At 41.1% G+C, this 3,961-nt stretch overlaps 1 pseudogene; it reads left to right on the top strand.

The window, feature by feature from the left end:
- Positions 1-626: 626 nt before the first annotated feature.
- LOC112868773 (uncharacterized) lies at positions 627-1,906 on the top strand (annotated as a pseudogene).
- Positions 1,907-3,961: the final 2,055 nt, after the last annotated feature.

Raw genomic sequence — 3,961 nt, 5'->3', positions numbered from 1 at the left:
ATTCGTATTATAGGAGTCCCAGAAGAAGAAGAAGAGAGAAGGGCCGAAAGTTTATTTGAAGAAATAAAAGCTGAAAACTTCCCTATTTTGGGGAAGGAAACAGATATCCAGATCCCGGAGGCATGGAGAACTCCCATCAAAATCAACAAAAGCAGGCCCAGACCAAGATATATTGTAATTAAATTGGAAAAAGTATCGTGAGAAAGAGAAAATCTTAAAAGCAAGACAAAAGAAGGCCCTAACCTACAAGGGAAGACCCATGAGGCTGGCTGCAAATGTCTCCACAGAATCCTGGCAGGCCAGAAGGGAGGGGTGTGATATATTCAACATGCTGAATGGGAAAAATCTGCCGCCAAGAAGACTCTCTCCAGCAAGACTATCATTCAGAATTGAAGGAGAGATCAAGAGTTTCCCACACAAAAGCAAAGGAGTTCATGCTGGAGGCTGGGTCTTGCAGGTTTCCTCACATCCTTGCTTACACCGAGCATCGCTGTGAGGCAGGCGTGACACCCCAGCTCTGGCCTCTGTGAACTCTGCTTCTCCAGGCGAGTAAACCCCCAGGAAGACTGACTAGTTCTTCAGTTTCTAAACCATGGCCCATGGATCAGTGATGGGCTTCGCCGGGGTGCTTCATTTCGAGGCCAGATGTGATTTCCTTATTGCAGCAAGGAAAAGAGCCCTGGAAAGTTGTGAGGAAAGGAAGGAGGTGATACACAGATTGAGAGACTGGGTATGAGACCAAGAAGTTATCTTCAGAAAATGACATTTATGAAATAAAGTCCCCCTCGTGGAAGATAATGGAAAGAATTATAAAACGATGGCCTTAGGTTTTCAATTTTAAAACGGTGATTGGGAATCCAAAAGAAAATTTGAAGGACAGGAGGGATATTTCAGTGAAGTGAAAATTACACCTCAAAAAGTGCCCTTTTAGCAAAACCACACATCTTTAACTGCACATCAGAGCATTCATTTTGTGGAGAAACCCTATGAATATAAAAAATGTGGAAAGGCCTTTAGAGTATGCCAACAGCTTACTTTTCATCGCAGAATTCATACTGGTGAGAAACCCTATGAATGCAAGGAATGTGGAGAATCTTTCATAGTGGCCCAGACCTTAAAGTACATCAGAAATTTGTATTGGTTAGAAGCCCTATGAATGTAAAGAATGTGGGGAGGCCTTCAGAGTGCATGGTCAACTTACTCTCCATCAGAGGGTTCATACCAGTGAGAAACCCTATGTATGTACAAAATGTGGGAAGGCCTTTAGACAGTGTACAACCTTCCTTGACATCAGAAGCTTAATATTGCCAACAAACTCTATGAATATAAAGAATGTGGGAAGGCCTTTCTGTGTGGCTCTGGCCTTAGAGTACATCACAGACTTCATACTGGTGAGAAACCCTGTGAATGTGAGCAATGTGGAAAGACCTTTAGTGATGGTTATCATCTTATTCTTCATCACAGACTTCACACTGGTGAGAAATTGTATGAACGTAAGGAATGTTGGAAGGCCTTGAGTCGTTACTCAAAACTTACTTCACACCAAAATATCCATATTGGGATTAAATCCTATGACTGCAAGGAACATGAGAAGGCTTTTGGGTTACTCTCAAAACTTACACAACACCAGAGAATTCATATTGGTGAGAAACCCTATAAATGTAAGGAATGTGGGAAGGCCTTTAGATTGTGCCCCAAACTTACACTACATCAGTGTATTCATACTTGTGAGAAACCCCTTAAATGTAAGGAATTTAGGAAGGCTTTTAGAATTAATTCGTCCCTTTTCCAGCATCCAAGCATTCATTCTGGTAACAAACCCTATGCGTATAAGAAATTTAAGGAGGCCTTTAGACAATATTCGCACCTTACCCATCATCTGAAAATTCATAGCGTAAAAATATAAGTTAGTTTTTCAATCCTGTGTTCTAGAATACTCTACAAATGTAGTGATTAATCCTTTTGGCTTCCTTCATACAGGCAACTGACTTGGCATAATAGAATTTATATCTTTAAAAGAATATGTTTATTTAAACTATTCCACCATCGCTTAAACCTGATAAACTTCACATTTAGTCTAAAAACCAACCCTATCAATGTAGCAAATGTGGGAGACACTTATCTCCACCCCGACACGTTCCTACTGGTATTATATTGACAAGATGCTTAACCGCTCTGTGCTCTAATGTTTTCATTTGTAAAATGGTAATTTAATACTGTGACAGAGTAACGATTGCTGCAAATTCTTTCACATTTCCCCCCAACTCTCCACCAAGAGCTGGAATCTACATCCCTTCCACTTGAGGCTGGGAAAACCTCCCACTTTGGCTACTAGAAGTCGTAGGAGTTGTGCTGCACCAGTTTCAATCCCAAACTTTGCTGGTAGATTTCACTTCATCTCCTTGGATTGCTCTCTTAAACTTGGGCCCTGAATTCTGTTAAAAAGTCTGGCTGGTCAGGTAAAGAGACCACACAGAGAAGCTCTAGACTACATAGAAAGGAAGAGGCACCCTTCTGAGCCCAGTCTTCCACACTTGCTCACCAAGACACCGGACATTTGAGTGAAATAGTATTGGATCCTCCAGACCAGCCAGCAGCTGAATGCCACTCAGTGGCTTCAGTTGATACCATACAAACAGATGGATCGACGAACAGAGCCCCTGCCTGAATTCCTGATCCACAAGACCATGAGATATAATACAACGATGATTGTTTTAAGCTGCTAAAAACCCCAAACCCCTCTCCCCCCCAAAAAAGAAAAGACCTAAAGGAGTCTGTGACCGCTAAGCCAGCCCTGCAAGAAGTATGAAAAGGATGTCGTTGAGTGGAAAAGAAAGACCAAAAGTGGCAAAGACAAGAAAGAAATAGAAACTGTCTGCAGAAAGAATGACAGACCAAGAAATAATATGGCACCAAATACATATCTTTCAATCATTACTCTGAATGTAAATGGACTAAATGCTCCGATCAAAAGACATAGGGTGTCAGAATGCATAAAGAAAACAAGACCCATCTATGCTGCCTACAGGAGACTCATTTTAGACCTAAAGACACACGCAGATTGAAAATGAGGACTTGGAGAAACATTTATCATGCAAATGGACATGAAAAGAAAGCCGCAGTAGCAATACTTGTGTCGGTAAACTAGACTTTAAAACAAAGCGTGTAACAAGAGATAAAGAAGGGCACTAAGTACTAATAAAGGGAAGAATCTAACAAGAAGACCTAACAATTGTAAATATTTATTCCCTAGACATGGGAACACCCAAATAGATGAAACAATTAGGGAACTGATGGACAATAATAAAATAAAAGTAGGTTACTTTAACATTCTACTTACATAAATGGACAAATCATCTAAGCAGAAATCAATGAAGAAACAATGGCTTTGAATGACACACTGGACCGATGGACTTAACAGATATATGCACCACATTCCATCCTAAAGCAGCAGAATACACATTCTTCTCAAGTGCACATGGAACATTCTCCAGAATAGATCAAATACTGGGTCACAAATCAGGCATGGGGGCAACTGACTAGCTCCTTTGATTAAGCATCTGACTCCTAATCTCAGCTCGGGTCTTATATCAGGGTGTGAGTTCAAGCCTGGTGTTGGGCATGTTGGGCTCCATGGTGGGCTTGGAGACTAATTAAGACAAAAGAGAAAACAAATCATGCCTCAACAGGTACAAAAAGATTGAGATTGTACATGCGTATTTGTGACCACAATGCTATTAAACTTGGGTCAGCATCACTAGATAATGCCCCACACGTATCAAAGTGATTTGAGCAGTTTGAGCCTGGCAGCAGCGAGCGAGGTCTGGGATGAAATTAATAGCAGGTGTGACACCAGAGTGTATTGTCTTTGCCAGTTCTTGTAAGTATCAGGCTGTTGTTTACCTGGTATGGGAATAACTGAGAAAATGCAAATGTAAGAATGTTGTCAACAGGAGGTAGT

The sequence above is a fragment of the Puma concolor genome, unplaced genomic scaffold (genome assembly GCF_028749965.1).
Source record: "Puma concolor isolate L17-30 unplaced genomic scaffold, mPumCon1.1.hap2 unalloc_scaffold_58, whole genome shotgun sequence".
Classification (NCBI taxonomy): Eukaryota; Metazoa; Chordata; class Mammalia; order Carnivora; family Felidae; genus Puma; species Puma concolor.
Note: the sequence above shows the minus strand (reverse complement) of the source record. Positions and strands in the feature narration are given on the sequence as shown.